Raw genomic sequence first — 17,285 nt, forward strand, 5'->3', positions numbered from 1 at the left:
GAAACCCTGTCTCTACAAATTTATTTTTTTTGGAGATGGAATCTCGCTCTGTCACCAAGGCTGGAGTGCGGTGGTGCAATCTTGACTCACTGCAACCTCCGCCTCCTGGGTTCAAGCGATTCTCCTGCCTGAGCCTTCCAAGTAGCTGGGATTACAGCCACGCGCCACCATGCCTGGCTAATTTTTGTATTTTTAGCAGAGACCGGGTTTTACCATGTTGGTCAGGCTGGTCTCGAACTCATGACCTTGTGATCTGCCCGCCTCGGCCTCCCAAAGTGCTGGGATTACAGGCATGAGCCACTGCACCCGGCCTCAATTTTTTTTTTTTTTTAAATTAACCAGGCTTGGTGGCATGCACCTGTAGTCCCATCTACTTGGGAGGCTGAGGCAGGAAGCTTGCTTGAACCCAAGTTTGAGGCTGCAGTGAGTTACCATTACATCACTGTATTCCAGCCTGGGTGACAGAATGAGACCCTGTCTCTAAAATAAATAAATAAATAAATAAATAAATAAATAAATAAATGTTTAAAAGCTGGGAGGTGGGGTTGGTAAATTCATAAAACATAATATTTCTTGAGTTGAATACAAACAACACAATCACTGTTTTGTCTTTGCCTTGTTTTATTTTTACTTATTTATTTATTTTTGCAGAGATTGGGCCTCACTCTCAGGCTTCAAGTGACCCTCCCACTTTGGCCTCCCAAAGTGTTGAGATTACACGCGTGAGCCACTGTGCCCAGCCTGTGTGTGTGTGTGTGTGTGTGTGTGTGTGTTTTGTATTTTAATCATAGTGTATATGTTGCATCCTGGTTATTTTTGTTTTGAGACAGGTTCTCGCTCTGTTACCCAGGCTGGAGTGCAGTGGCGCAATCTCAGCTCATTGCAATCTCTACCTTCCAGGTCCAGGCGATTCTTCTGCCTCAGCCTCCGAGTAGCTGGGATGCCACCATGCCTGGCTATTTTTCTTTTTTTCTTTTTTTTGTATTTTTGGTAGAGTCAGGGTTTCGTCATGTTGGTCAGGCTGGTCTTGACCTCTTGACCTCAAGTGATTCCACCTCAGCATCCCAAAGTGCTGGGATTACAGCGTGAGCCACCACATCCGGACACATCCTGATTTTTTTTCTTAGTTACTGTTAGGACATAGGCATTTTTGAATATTATATGCACTTTGTCCATGTCATTTTTTTCTTTTTCTTTATTATTATTTTTTTTAAGAGCGAGTTTCGCTCTTGTTGCCCAGGCTGGAGGACAATGGCGCGATCTCAGCTCACTGCAACCTCTGCCTCCTGGGTTCAAGTGATTCTCCTGCCTCAGCCTCCTGGGTAGCTAGGATTACAGGTGCCTCCACCATACCCGGCTAATTTTGTATTTTTAGTAGAGACGGGGTTTCTCCATGTTGGTCAGGCTGGTCTTGAACTCCCGACCTCAGGTGATCCACCTGCCTTGGCCTCCCAAAATGCTGGGATTACAGGCATGAGCCACTGTGCCCGGCTGTCCATGTCATTTTTATTGGGTAGATATTTCTGTTCAGTGACTGTTATATTGCTTACTTTATCATTCCTTTGATGTGAATGCTTAGCTTCACAACAGCCTGTTTATATAGATCATGTTTTCTATTTTTCAGTTAATTAAAAAAACCCAAATTCTCAGTCCTAGCATTATTGTGCATAATGTCTGAATGTTTTGGAATTTCAGGTAAATATGTTGGTTCATGAGATTTGCACAGAAGCTGAATTTGTTGTTTCCTGGTGAGACACGTGATGTTTTTTGCTGTCTTTGTTGCACTAACATGTCATTAACATGTATGTACAGTGTTATATGCTCACATATGTTTATGTGTAGCCTATGCACCTGTATTGGATTTTTCTTCAATCTCATTTATTGTCAGGTATTTGTGGAATGCCTGTGGTGTGCCAAGTTCTGCTCAAGGCCTTGGTATTCAGTAGTGATCAAAGTAGATCAACTAGTACCAGTTCTTAAGAGGCTTATTGTTAAGTGGGGGAAACAAGCAAATAGACAAAGAAAAAATAACATTGTAAGGAATATGAAATAATGCATACTAGAATAATATGACGGGATGGTTATTGTGAGGTAAGGGGGTTCACACTGAAATCCTGTCTGAGGAATCAGGATTTGAGTGAGACACAAAGACTCAGTAAGTTAACCAGAGGAACAAAGTATTAGCAGAAAAGGCAAGACTGATCAATATGACTACATATTAAAGAAAAAGGCACCGTAGTGTCCGAGAAGTCAGGCGTGTAGCTCAGCGGCGGCCGCGGCGCGTGCGTTTGTGCTTCTGCGTGGGTGTCCGGGTTCTTCTGCCATCATGCCGATGTTCATCGTAAACACCAACGTGCCCCGCGCCTCCGTGCCGGACGGGTTCCTCTCCGAGCTCACCCAGCAGCTGGCGCAGGCCACTGGCAAGCCCCCCCAGTACATCGCGGTGCACGTGGTCCCGGACCAGCTCACGGCCTTCGGAGGCTCCAGCGAGCCTTGCGCGCTCTGCAGCCTGCACAGCATTGGCAAGATCGGCGGCGCGCAGACCGCTCCTACAGCAAGCTGCTGTGCGGCCAGCAGGCCGAGCGCCTGCGCATCAGCCCGGACAGGGTCTACATCAACTATTACGTCATGAACGCGGCCAACGTGGGCTGGAACAACTCCACCTTCGCCTAAGAGCCGCAGGGCCCCACGCGGTCTGCATTGGCTCGACCCGGGAACCCGCAGCACGCAGTGTTCTAGGCTCGCCCATCCCAACCTTATGGAGAAATAAAACGGTTTAGAGACTAAAAAAGAAAAAGAAAAAAAAGAAAAGAAAAAGGCACATCTAAGCAACAAAAACTACAATGGTATTAAAAGCCAAATAAAAGACTTAGAAGATATTTGCAATATTGATACATTACAAAGCACCAATATCTAGAATGTATGAAGAATTCCCAAAAGTCAACAATAAAAAGACAAACAGCCTTATAGCAAAGTGAGCGAAAGATATGACCATGCAGTGCTCATAGAAAGCAAAGTGGATGGCTGGGCTCCTTGGCTCATGCTTATAATCTCAGCACTTTGGGAGGCTGAGGCGGGCGGATCACAAGATCAGGAGTTCGAGACCATCGTGGCCAACATGGTGAAACCCAGTTTCTACTAAAAATACAAAAATTAGCTGGGCATGGTGGCATGCGCCTGTAGTCCCAGCTACTTGGGAAGCTGAGGCAGGAGAATTGCTTGAACCCGGGAGGCGTAGGTTGCTGTAAGCCGAGATCTTGCCATTGCACTCCAGCCTGGAAACAGAGCGAGACTCCGTCTAAAAAAAAAAAAAAAAAAGCAAAGTGGATGATAAATGTGAAAAGATTCTAAATTTTGCTAACAAAGTCAGGTTTTGGAGATCTGATTTCTAGTCAGTAAAATTCATCCTTTCTAGGATACAATGCTAAGAGTTTTGATAAATGCGTAGAACTGTGTGACACTGTTGTGTAATTATCACAGTCATGGCATAGAACATTCCTGTCATTCACCCAGATTCCTTCCTGTCCCTTCGTAGCCAGTCTCCTTCTCCATCCCCAGCTTTAAGCAACCCCTGAGTTGTTTTCTGACCTTACAGTGTTGCCTTTTTCAGAGTGTCCTATAAATGGATTCATACAGTATGTAGCCTCTTGAATTTGTCTTCTTTCACCTGGTATAATGCATTTGGGACCCTTCCACGTTGTTGTAGACATCAGGGGTTTGGTAGTTTTTATTGCTAACTGGTATACTGTTGTATGGATATACCACTGTTTGTTTATCTTTTCTCCATTTGAAGGGCATCTGGGTGTTTCCACAAGATACATGTTTAATGTTTTACAGTGTGCCAGAAATAGGATGTCTGACTCAAGTGTTGACAAGGCACAGGGTGTTCAGCTCCGCTAGTGAGTGTGTGAGGTCACTTTAGAGACCACCTTGGCAGCAGGTAGTGAAACTGGAAACATGTGCAGCCCCATTCCTAGGTAAGACTGAGAATTCATAGCTCATGCTGTATGTTACTTAAGGATATTTAGAGATGAATGTGAAGGTTTAAAAAACGGGCTGGAAAGATCTATATCAAACTCACTGTCATCATCTGGGGAGAGAGGGGGAGTGGGGTGATTGTGAAGGTCAAAACTTACGTTAACTTTGCCTTTATTGCTTTTTTAAAAATTCGATTCATTAGTTTACTTGTGGAGACAGAATCTCACTCTGTCAAGGTTGCTGGAGTATGGGTGGTGTGATCGTGGCTCACTGCAGCCTCTATTTTCCAGGCTCAAGTGATTCTCCTGCTTCAGCCTCTGGAGTAGCTGGGACTACAGGTGTGAGCCACCATGCCTGTATTTTTTGTAGAGATGAGATCTCATTATATTGCCCAGGCAGGTCTTGAACTCCTGGCCTCAAGCCATCCTCCTGTCCAGTTCTCCCAAAGTGCTGGGATTACAGGGAGGACCCATAGTGTCTGGCTTATCTTTAATGCTTTTTTTTGAAAAGAAGAAGGTAGATACCTACACATATCACTTACACATTTTGAAAATATGTAGAAAAGAAAAAAAGTTGGAAAATACATATGACAAGATGTTCATGGTTGTCAATTCTAAGCTCTTTGAATTTTTCTTTTTCTTTCTTTCTTTTTTTTTCTTTTGAGACAAAGTCTTGCTCTGTCACCCAGGCTGGAATGAAGTGACACAATCTTGGTTCATTGCAACCTCCACCTCCTGGGTTCAAGCAATTCTGGTTCCTCAGCCTCCCGAGTATTTGGGATTACAGGCACAACCCCTGACATCTGGCTAATTTTTGTATTTTTTTTTTTTTTTTAGTAGAGACAGGATTTCACTATGTTGACCAGGCTGGTCTCAAACTCCTGACCTCAGGTGATCTGCCTGCCTTAGCCTCCCAAAGTGCTGGGATTACAGCTGTAAGCCACAGCATCCAGCTGGTTCTTTAAATTTCTTTCAAAACAGTTTAGGGAAGGGATATCCTAGGTAAAGATAATAGCATGTGTGAAGGCCCTGAGGCTGCAAAACTTTTGGTGTATTCAGAGTGTCAAGAGACTTGTGTGACTGGACAGGAGTGAACGCTCAGGGTCCAGGTGAACAGATGTTTGGTCATGGAGGGCCTTAAGTGCTTTTTTAAGTCTTTGGTGGCTGCTAAGCTGGGCGGTGCCTGATTTGATTGACCTTTTTGCTGGGTAGATGGTGGATCAATGGAAGCAGGTGGCCCATCTGGGGACTGAATTACAGCAATCCAAGAGAGAGAGCTGGATCCGGCTCTAGCAGTGGAGAGGAAGAGAATAGGATGAGTTTGGAATTTATTTTGGAGACAGAAAGGACTTCTTGGGGCCGGGCACGGTGGCTCATGCCTGTAATCCCAGCACTCTGGCAGGCTGAGGCGGGTGGATCACTTGAGGTCAGGAGTTCAGGAACAGCCTGGCCAGCATGGTGAAACCCCATCTCTACTAAAAATACAAAAATTAGCCAGCAGTGGTGGCAGGTGCCTGTAATCCTAGCTACTTGGGAAGCTGAGGCAGGAGAATCGATTGAACTCGGGGGGCAGAGGTTGCATTGAGCCGAGATCGAGCCATTGCACTCCAGCCTGGAAAAGAAAGAAAGAAAGAAAGAAAGAAGGAAGAAAGAAAGAAAGAGAGAGAGAGAGAGAGAGAGAGAGAGAGAGAGGGAGGGAGGGAGGAAAGAAAGGACTTCTTGGAGGGCAAGGTTTGAGGAAGGAGTTAGCTAGGGATCTTCCAAATTGTGCCGAGGCATTAGGACTTTACCCTGTGGGTGACAGGGAGCTATTGAAAGTTTTCATTTTTTCTTTTTGTTTTTTGTTTTTTTTTTGGAGACAGAGTCTTGCTCTGTTGCTTCAGGCAAGAGTGCAGTGAGCCATAGTGGCTCATTGCAGCCTGGACCCCCTGTACTCAAGCAATCCTCCCACCCCAGCCTCCAGAGTAGCTGGGACTACAGGTGCATGGCACCACCCCCAGCTAATGTTTTGTTTTTAACTTTTTATAAAGAGAGGGTCTCACTTGTTGTCTAGGCTTAAAACTCCTGACTTTAAGCGATCCTCCCATCTTGGCCTCCCAGTGTTGTAACTACAAGAGTGAGCCATCATGCTCGGCTCTATGGAAGGTTTTGAGCTGGGGCAGGGATGAGGTTAGAGTGATGTGCCTTTGCCAGAGAGATTTGTCCAGAGGAGGGGTTGCCAGCCTGGAGTCTGTTTGGAACATTCTAGGTGATGTAGCAGAGAGTATGTCAGTTACCCTCTGGTGGAATGCTTGGCTTTTCCCATTTTTTCAAAAGGAAATGGGAAAAGGAAAAGGTCCTCTGTGTGGAAAGTCCCCAGGAATTTATAGGAGAGTGGCTAAAGAAGACAGAGTTCCCTTCCGGCATTTATTGTGACTGAGTTTGTTCCATAGTTTTAGTCCCACTTAGGTCATGATTCATCCCACTGGGCTAGCAGCAGCATTAGGATCACATCAGCCAATCTTTGCACTTAGAGATTTTGAAGAGAGAGATCTCCTCTCCATGTGGTACATTGCTTTTCGCTAAACAAAAGACTTCATTTCGTCTGTGAAAAGCCCTGGCCAGACCCAGCCGGTGGAGACTAGGGGCTTCCTCTGGCAGACTGGCCTTCCTATGGTCATTGCAGTCCCTCCCCATTTATAGGTCTGCGTTCCCCGAGAACACCTGGGACAGATGGTCCCCCAGAAGTGTGCCTTCTGAAAAGAGAGAGGAGCGGGAGGGGGCTTCAGCAGCATGCTGGGGCAGGGGGGCTACCCCCTGGTCTTTGGTAAGTTCCTGGCTGGCCTGAGCCCTCTTCTTTCCTTTCCCCAGACCTTGCAAAGGCCATATCTCTTCCTTTTCATGACTCTGGAAATTCCATACATACTTTCTGCAACTGGAAGACATTCTCTGCATACTGATCTTGTTAAAAAGGAAAAGCTGAGGAGCATCCTGCACCTCCCTCCTGCAAGCAAGTGAGCTTTGCAAATGGCGAACTAGATCCTGAAAGGCAACCACTTAAAAGCTTTTAATGGCTTCCCATTATTAGCTTGAGTGCCTTGTGCGTCAGAGGCTCTCAGTGAGCATGTATTGAATTGCTGAATGCACGGTGGCCCTGGGCTAGGAATCTGGCCCTCACCGTCCCAAGGCTGAGTGCCTTCGCCCTGTGGAGGAAAGCACTGCCTTGGAGTCAGAAATAAGGATTGTCAGGATTGCCTGGGGTTAGAAATAATGATTGTGGGGATCAGAGGCAGCTGGTGAATGTGGGGCGTCAATATTTTTGAAGGCTTGCAATGCAGTGATTCTTCCAGACTTTAGAGGATTTGTGTCTGCAGATTCTTCTCTAAGGTTTGTGTCTCACACAGTGAGAGAATCAGCCAGCCAGGGAAATGGGACAGGATTTTGTCTCTTTCCCCATTTCCTCTTCTAATGAACTACTACTTACACTTTACGACTCCGTTAAGGGGTCACCTCCTCCTGGAAGCATTCCCTCATCTCCTCACACTAGTTCTCAGTGTTTGATTCCCTCCCAGCACAGTGTGTGTGAGTTCTCACAGCTCACACCCCATTGTATTACTATTTTGTTTCCACAGTGGGCTCCTGTCAGGGGTTCCAGACTCAGCTGTTTAGGAGGATGCACAGACTGTACAACCACACCAGGTGGGCCTGATCAAATACAGTAAGAAGTGTCCGGATTGGCGGCCGGGCGCGGTGGCTCAAGCCTGTAATCCCAGCACTTTGGGAGGCCGAGACGGGCGGATCACGAGGTCAGGAGATCGAGACCATCCTGGCTAACACGATGAAACCCCGTCTCTACTAAAAAAAAAAACTAGCCGGGCGAGGTGGCGGGCGCCTGTAGTCCCAGCTACTCAGGAGGCTGAGGCAGGAGAATGGCGTAAACCCGGGAGGCGCAGCTTGCTCTGAGCTGAGATCCGGCCACTGCGCTCCAGCCTGGGCAACAGAGCGAGACTCAGTCTCAAAAAAAAAAAAAAAAAAGAAGTGTCCGGATTGTCAAACCAGGGGGTCCCTCTTCTAGATGTTATCAGAGAGATACTGTTAGAGAAAGAGGTTGCTAGATGTTAACAGAGGCTGCTGTTAGATTCCAGCTCCCTCTTCCCCTGGCCTCCTTTCTCTCCTCATGCCAAAAGATAGACCCAGTGTTGCCAGAGCTTCCACTTTTAAAAGAGAAGCCTTTTAAAATACAAACTCTCCTGAGTTTTAAATGTTTTCAGTTAGGTTTTTAAAGGAACATTCATAGGCCAAACCAAATACCTGTGGGCCGCAGGTGGCCCCCGGGGCCAGCAGTTTGCAACTCCTTGGTTATAGGTGCCTCTAACCCATTGCACAAGCTCCCTCAGGCATTTCATGTCTTTCCTTTCTATTCCCTCAGCGCCTAGCAGGGAGCTGGCATGTCACAGTGGGTGCTCCCTAATTAGTGGGTATTGACTTGAATGCTAGACTGAGCAAGCACCTCCCCGCTCACAGGGCGTTGACATTTTTCCCTTGGAACTGTTTGTATGTAATGTTATTCTGAATTGCTTCAGTTCCTTACATACTTTAGTGATAGTCTGTATGTGCCTGGAAAAGTCATCATTCCTTAGATACTGGATAACCCTGTTCTTCGGTTCTTTTCCTTTTTCCTTTCTCTCTCCGTCCCCTCAACATATGTTGGTTTTTGTTTGTGTGTTTGTTTTTTCTGCCAGTTCTTTTGTATCCTGCCAGTTAACACAGGGCTCCATAATATGGGGTCGGCTGTTATTAAGCAATAGTGGTTTCCGGTAGCTCACTCACTTTTGCCCTCTCTGCTGGTAAGCCATTGCTGATTTCCATCAGGGGAACAAGCATGATTTTCAGATTTAGCTTCAATTGCAGTGAACAATTACAGCAGAATTGCTTAAAGAAAAGAACCATTTTTTTGGCCGGGCGCGGTGGTTCAAGCCTGTAATCCCAGCACTTTGGGAGGCCGAGACGGGCGGATCATGAGGTCAGGAGATCGAGACCATCCTGGCTAACACGGTGAAACCCCGTCTCTACTAAAAATACAAAAAACTAGCCGGGCGAGATGGTGGGCGCCTGTAGTCCCAGCTACTCCGGAGGCTGAGGCAGGAGAATGGCGTGAACCCGGGAGGCGGAGCTTGCAGTGAGCTGTAGTTGCACCACTGCACTCCAGCCTGGGAGACAGGGTGAGACCTTGTCAGAAAAGAAAAGAAGACAAGAGAAGAGAAGGGGAGGGGAGTAGAGGGAGAAAAGAGAGAAAAGAAAAAGGAAAGGAGGGGAGGAAAGGGGAGAGGAGGGGAAGAGGGAGGCAGGGAGAGAGGGATGGAGGAAGGAAGAAAGGCAGGGAGGCAGGGAGGCAGGGAGGCAGGCAGGCAGGCAGGCAGGAAGGAAAGAAGGAAGGAAGTGAAAGAAAGACTGGGCATGGTAGCTTTTGCCTGTTGTAGTCCCAGCACTTTGGGAGGCTGAGATGGGAGGAATTGGAAACCAGCCTGGGCAACATAATGAGACTTCATCTCTACAAAAAAATTTTTTTTTTTTTTTTTTAAATTAGCCAGTGGCATGCACCTGTAGTCCAGGAGGCCAAGGCTGGAGGATCGCCAGAGCATGGGAAGTTGAGGCTGCAGTGACCTATATTCCCACCACTGTACTCCAGCCAGAACAAGACCTTGTCAAAAAAAGAAAAGAAAGAAAAGGAGAGAGGGAGGGAAAGAAGGAAGAAAAGAAAGAAAGAAAGGGAGAGGGGAAGGAAGGAAGGAAGGAAGAAGGGAGGAAGGAAGGAGGGAAGGAAGGGAAGGAAGGGAAGGGAGGGAAGGGAGGGAAGGGAGGAAGGTAGGAAAGTGGAGGGAAGGGAGGGAAGGAGGGAAGAAAAGAAAGAAGGAAGGAAAAAAACAGTCAGCTATCATGATGAAAAAAGTCTCAGTCCACCCCATTATTTTGTGCAGCATTTCCTGTCTTGTTATGTTTCTGGAAAAACTCAGTAAGGCCCTGGATGGGAATTATAGAAGCTTAATATGCCCTTGGAACTGTCTCAGGCTCTCACAGGGAACAAACAAGAGGAACTATAGCTTTTATAGTCTACAAGAGCCAGTCCGTGCATTTGGGAGACGCAGAGCGAGAGAAAGAGCATCGACGATGATAATACAGCATTAATATAGGTACAATTAGGAGTAATGTTACTTAGTACTACGAATAGCTATAGTAAAATGGCATTATATAGATATTAAGCCCTGACTTCGTGCAGGTTTGAACTTTTCCTGTATTAATTCATGTGATTCATAAAAATTCAGTCTTGCACCATTTGCTGAGTATCTCACATGCAGGACAGTGTGAGACTTGCAGCTATGCAGCCGAGAAGAGCTTGGAGAGCCCTTGGAATCTAGTGCAAGGAGGCAAATGTATGATTTTCACATGGCCACAATACCAGGGTGAGTTACTCGTCCTCGCAGAGATGGACAGGGTGGTGCTAGAGCTCCAAGAAGGAAGCAGCTGATGGGAAGCCTTCCTAGAGGAGGTGTCTTAGGCAAGTCCTCCAGGGAGGCAGGCTGACTGAGGTCTGGGAGCTGTTTCTAGGAGAAGTGAGCAGAGAGGGTTGATGGACAGGGCTGGGGGGTGGAGCATAGGAGGAGTTGGGTTTGCCTGTTACAGAGGGGCTGAGTCCCTGGTTCTTATCTCTGCATGGGAACTGCTAATTCCTACCTCTGACTGGTGGTGAAGATTTGCAGTAATAGTAATAGTCATAATAATAGTAATAAATAGTAATAGTAATTATTTACAGCAGCTTACATCTGGCGAGAACCCACTGTGTGATGGGTGCATTATCTCCTTTACTGCTTAGTGAATGACTAGTACTGGGTAGGAAACATTTTCAACCCAGTTTTTTCAGATGGGACAAAATGAGGTTCAGAGAGGTTAACCGACTTACCCAAGGTCACCGTTATTGAAACCTGGGTCGGAACCTAGGTCGCAGTGCAAAGACTGAGTCTGGAACCTCAGAGTCAACCAGGAAGGATAAACTCTTTCCCCTAGGTAAAATTTTTCTCTATTTCCACCTCAGCTTTCCTATTCTCACCCCTCTTGCCACCCCAAAAGGGCAGGGCATTTGATTTGGGCTGCAGATTATACCTATCTTAACGTCAAGTGTCTGGTTATTGACAATCTCTGGCTAGAGACTGAGATGGAAAAGAGGAAAAATTAAAGCAGTACTTGTCTCAGTTGCTGTGAGTTACAGATAAAAAGCTTACGGGTTTGTTTTTCTTTTTCATGTGTCGTAAAAACCTTTTAAAATTATATGTAAACATCCGGGCAAAGTGCTCACACCTGTAATCCCAGCACTTTGGGAGGCTGAGGTGGCCGGATCACCTGAGGTCAGCAGTTCGAGACCAACCTGGCCAACATGGTGAAACCCCATCTCTACTAAAAATGCAAAAATTAGCGGGGTGTGGTGGTGGGCGCCTGTAATCTCAGCTACTTGGGAGGCTGAGGCAGGAGAATTGCTTGAGCCTGGGAGGTGGAGCATGCAGTGAGCTGAGATCTTGCCAGTGCACTCCAGCCTGGGCAACAGAGTGAGACTCTGCCTCAAAAATATATATATACACATATGATATACACACACACACATACAAAAATGTATATATATATTTATATAAAGTTTCCTCTCCATGGGCTCCTGGAACCAAACTGTTCCTCTCCTCCCCCTGTCTTCCCACCACCATGACATCTATCTATCTCTATATATAACATATCATATATAATAATATGTTATATATTATATAATGTATCTATGCATACTATATAGTCTATGTACATATAACATATTATAACATGTTATATAAGTGTATATTATATATAATATATTTATGTATACTATAATATACCATATATTTATATATACTATAATATATATTATAGGTATATAATATATGTATAAATTATATAGTATACAATTATAATATATATTACTGTATATATAATAACATAACATATATTAAAACATGTTATAACATATGTTATAATATATAACAATAACATGTATATATAATATATAATATAATATGTTATATGTTATTGTATACAACATATATTATATATTATTACATATATAACATATTATTATATATAGACATATATTACATATATACATACACATATATTATTATCTATATATTATGTGTAGACATATATAATATATATTATATATAATATGTAATATATAACATATTATATATAGAGATAGATAGATAGATGTCATGGTGGTGGGAAGACAGGGGGAGGAGAGGAACAGTTTGATCCCAGGATTCCATGGAGAGGAAACTTCCAGGTCTCTTGCCCAGTGTCTTCTCCTGCTCTCTGGCTCTGATTTCTGAACTTAAAAAAGTGTGCAAACATCATCTGCCCTCCTGGTTGTATTTGTAAATGCCTCCCCTAGACCCAGCTCTGCTTTAGGCCACGTGACAGCGACCACATCAGTCAGGGATTCTCCTGCTGTCCCTGGCCCATGTCAGCTTTTGTCTCCCCACTCTAATAACAGACCATGTGGCTTGAACCTCAGCCCTGCTGCCAAGTAGCTGTGTGGGTCTCAGATCCTGGTGCCTCAGTTCCCTCATTTGTAAAATGAGAATACAAATGGTCCTGGTGTGTTTGGGTATTCAAGAAAATTAAACGAGTTGCTGCACACCTCACCTCTGGTTCCTTTAACAAAAACATGGTCACCCCCAAACCAAAGGTAAACAGGAGGTTGGTGATGCAGACCACATGGAAACGAGAGGCAGACCCAGGCTGGAGTGCAATCTCGATCTCGGCTCACTGCAACCTCTGCCTTCCAGGGTCAAGCAATTCTTCTGTCTCAGCCTGCTGAGTAGCTGGGATTACCAGCGCCTGCTACAAAGTCCAGCTAATTTTTGTATTTTTAATAGAGATAGGGTTTCGCCATGTTGGCCAGGCTGGTCTCGAACTCCTGATCTCAGATGATCCACCTGCCTTGGCCTCCCAAAGTGCTGGGATTACAGGCATGAACCACTGCCCCCTGCTACAGATGGGAAATTTTTTTTGCACTTTCAGCTGTCCTAAATCTAGAGTTTTCTTTTATCCAGACAGCTGGTGAAAGTGGACCTGAGAGTAGAGAGGAGATTCCCTGGTGGGGAAGACCTCCATCCTCCCTCTCCAGCCCCTTCCTTATTATTCCCAAGTAAAGAGCTTAAGGGTTCCTGGGAGAAGCTGAGTAGGTGGAGACACCTGGGTCATCTCTGGGCCTCTCCAGAATCCAGGAGCCTGCCTGACGCATCAGCCAGGGAGGGTTTCTGTGTGAGTCGGCTTGAGTAAGCCAGCCTTTCATGCATCCCTGTCTTTATTTCTTCCCCAGCTCGGGATGGGTTGAGTTGAGTCTTAATGAGCAGTTCTGGCTGCACGCTGGGCATCTCCTAATTTACTCTCATTTATTTAGCTCCTGCTGCATGCTGGTCAGTGCTCTAACTGCTCTGCAGGTTTGGGCTAATTTAATCCCTCTAGCAAACCCTTTGCGGGGACTGTAGGATCACCATCCTCATTTTACAGATGTGGGCATTGAGGCACAGACAGTTTCTTTTTAATTTTTATGTGTAAAATGTTTTTACTGTGGTAAAATTTACATAATAAAATTTGCCATTGTAACCATTTGTAACTGTGCAATTCAGTGGCATTAAGGCCATTTGTATTGTTGTGTAACCATCACCACTAATCTAACCATCTCCGGAACATTTTTCATCATTCCAAACTGAAACTCTGCACTCATTAAACACTTACTCTCCCCCGCCCTCCCCTCATCCCCTGGTATCCACAGTTTCTATGCATCCGACTATCCTAAGCATCCATGTAAGTGGAATCATAGTATTTGTCCTTTTGTGACTGGCTCATTCTTTTTTTTTTGAGACAGAGTCTTGTTCTGTTGCCCAGGCTGGAGTGCAGTGGCACAATTTCAGCTCACCACAACCTCTGCCTCCCCAGTTCAAGAGATTCTCCTGCCTCAGCCTCCCTAGTAGTTGGGATTATAGGCATGCACCACCATGCCTGGCTAATTTTTGTATTTTTTAGTAGAGACGGGGCTTCACCATGTTGGCCAGGTTATCCTCAAACTCCTGACCTCAGGTGATCCACCCGCCTCGGCCTCCCTAAGTTCTGGGATTACAGGCATGAACCACCGTGCCCCGCCTTAGTGTAATCTTTCAAAGGTATATCTACATTGTAGCCTGTGTCACAATTTTATGCCTTGTTAAGGCTGAATGATTTTTTAAATTCATTCCCATTTAACTCTTTCTTTTGTTGCCTGTGCTTTGGTGTGAGGCACAGACATTTTAAGAAATTCAGCCAAGGCCATTCAACCAGAAGTGTCAGAGCCTAGATCTTGACCACATGGCTTTGCTGCTCCCAGAGTCTTGGCCCTGTGCTGGGGATGACTTCAGCTTTTACATGAGTTCTTCTCAATGCTTTCAGCAGCTTGATCAGATAGATGCTGCTTTTCCACTTTGCAAATATGGAAGGGAGCACCCAGCTCTGGTGGGCCTGGCAGAAATTCATGGGGGCAGAGGAGGCACAGGGTACCCACCAAAAAATCCCAACACATTGAATCATCTTCCAATAATCTATCACATCATTTATGTTGTGCTGCTCACAACATAAATGGCCAGCAGATAATTTGGGTGCGACAGAATTGGTGAATGAATTTAATGTAGCTTCAACCTGAAGACCATTATACACTATTAATAGCTACAAAAGTGTAGATGTAAGGCTGGGCATGGTGGCTCACACCTGTAATCGCAGCATTTTGGGAGGCCAAGTTTGGTAGATAATGAGTTCAGGAGTTTAATGAGTTCAGGAGTTCGAGACCAGCCTGGCCAACATACTGAAACGCCGTCTCTACTAAAAATACAAAAATTAGCTAGGCATGGTGATGCATGCCTGTAGTTCTAGCTACTCAGCAGGCTGAGGCAGGAAAATCGCTTGAACCTGGGAGGCAGAGGTTGTGGTGAGCTGAGATCACGCCACCGCACTCCAGCCTAAGCAACAGAGGGAAACTCTATCTCAAAACAAACAAACAAACAAACAAAATTATAGTTGTCACCTACAGGCCAGTTGGGAAGCATGATGGTAAATAAATACCCATGACCTCTCCACCTGCCTAGGATCCAAACTATGAACACTGAGGGTTGACTCCAACTCCATCTTCTTTTCCGTTTTCTCCAGTGCCTGCCCCCCGAGCATTCTCCCTCATTGGTGGCCCTGATTTTCTTTTTGTTGAGATAGGATCTCACTACGTTATCCAGGCTGGTCTCGAACTCCTGGGCTCAAGAGATCCGCTTATCTCGGCCTCTCCAAGTGCTGAGATTACAGGAGTGAGCCGCTGTGCCAGGCCAACTGTTATCTTGAATGCTGATGTTTATCATGTCACAGATGAAAAAAAAAAAAATGCGTATTCTTTTTTCTTTTTTTTTTTGAGACGGTGTCTTGCTCTTGTCACCCAGGATGGAGTGCAATGGCATGATCTCAGCTCACTGTAACCTCTACCTCCCGGGTTCAAGCAATTCTCCTGCCTCAGCCTCCTGAGTAGCTGAGATTACAGGCGCTTGCCACCATGCCTGGCTAATTTTTGATTTTTAGTAGAGACGAGGTTTCACCATGTTGGCCAGGCTGGTCTCGAACACCTGACCTCAAGTGATCCACCCACCTTGGCCTCCCGTTTGTATTCTTAAATACTGTGTTGTTTCCTTTACTTTTTAAAGAGCTTTACAGAAATTCCATGCTGCCTGTAGCTTCCTTGCCGCTCTGCATCATGTTGGTAAGTCTTTGCTGATGCCTGCTGCTGTAGCTTATTTTTCACTGTGATAATCTGTTCCATTGTGTGGGCTGACCACAGTTGATTGATCTGTTCTCCAAGGACATGTGAGTTGTTTGCAGGTGTCCCCCCTACCCCCTTCTGATACAAACAGTGGTGCTGTGGGCATTTCACACATCTGGTTGCCTATGCCAGAATTTCCGGGGTATATAGGTAGGACCCAGTACTGCTGTTGAATTTTCCTAGGATTGTAGACTCTCAAATTTGGAATGGACTTCTTTGGCCAAGTAGTTCACCTTCATCAATCATCTCAAAAGAAATGCCCTTGGTGTGATGGTTGAGAGTGCTGTTCTGGAATAGGAGGGACATAGACTTTCTGGGCCTTTGCCTCATTTTATTACTTAGTTTATTTATTTATTTTATTTTATTTATTTATTTTTTTGAGACAGAGTCTTGCTCTCTTGCCCAGGCTGGAGTGCAGTGGCATGATCTCGGCTCACTGCAAGCTCCGCCTCCCAGGTTCACACCATTCTTCTGCCTCAGCCTCTGGAGTAGCTAGGACTACAGGTGCCCGCCACCACGCCCAGCTAATTTTTTGTATTTTTAGTAGAGACGGGGTTTCACTGTGTTAGCCAGGATGGTCTCGATCTCCTGACCTCGTGATCTTCCCACCTCGGCCTCCCAAAGTGCTGGGATTACAGGTGTGAGCCACCACGCCTGGCTACTTAGTTTATTATGCCATGAACTTAAAAATGTCTGTACCTCAGTAGTTTCCCCGTCTGTGAATTGAGTCTGTATTTTCCTAACGGTTAAATAAGATAGAGGCCTGGCATGGTGTCTCATGCCTGTAATTCCAGCACTTTGGGAGGCTGAGGTAGGAGAATCACTTGAGCTCAGGAGTTGGAGACCAGCCCGGGCAACATAGTTGGACCCTGTCTCTACAAAAATGAAAAATACAAAAAAAATTAGCTGGGTGTGGTGGCATGTGCCTGCAGTCCCAGCTACCAGAGGCTGAGACGGGATAATTGCTTGAGTCTGGGAGGTGGATGCTGCAGTGAGCTGCAACAGAGTGACACCTTGTCTCAGAAAAAATAAAAGAAAGAGAGAAAGATACCGCATGCACAGAGATTAACTCGCAGCCTGGAAATAATAAACACAGAGTAAGTGCTCCTCCCTGCTGTTTGCCTTGTTCCTGTTGGTGTTTAAAGATCAGTTACACTTGCGGAGGCAGAACTGATGCCCAGGAGAGGGGCAGTAACTAGCAGAAGGGAAACAACCTGGGCCCAGTTTACTTCCCCTCAACGTGGGCCGAAGACGCCAGGCAGGATCATAGTCCGGCTGGATTGTGGCTTTCCTCAAGGTGATCTTGACTTACCCAGGTGAGATTTCACCCCACTTCCTTCCGGGCTTCCCATTTTGGGCTTGAAATGTAGGCCTGTTGGGGCCTCCTCCAGTAGACGTGTGCTTTCTGGCCCCTTGAGCTTGGATAT

General features: G+C 45.7%; 1 long non-coding RNA gene and 1 pseudogene across 29 annotated transcripts in view; both read left to right on the forward strand.

Moving 5' to 3' along the window:
• LOC111550512 overlaps positions 1 to 17,285 on the forward strand; it is a 310,717-nt gene that overhangs the window by 9,139 nt on the left and 284,293 nt on the right. The gene's annotated exons all lie outside the window — the stretch shown is intronic.
• On the forward strand, positions 1,376 to 2,791 carry LOC111550554 (annotated as a pseudogene). The gene has a single exon (XR_002734097.1). The product of XR_002734097.1 is annotated as a macrophage migration inhibitory factor pseudogene (transcript).

This window comes from Piliocolobus tephrosceles, chromosome 7 (assembly GCF_002776525.5).
Source record: "Piliocolobus tephrosceles isolate RC106 chromosome 7, ASM277652v3, whole genome shotgun sequence".
Taxonomy (NCBI): domain Eukaryota; kingdom Metazoa; phylum Chordata; class Mammalia; order Primates; family Cercopithecidae; genus Piliocolobus; species Piliocolobus tephrosceles.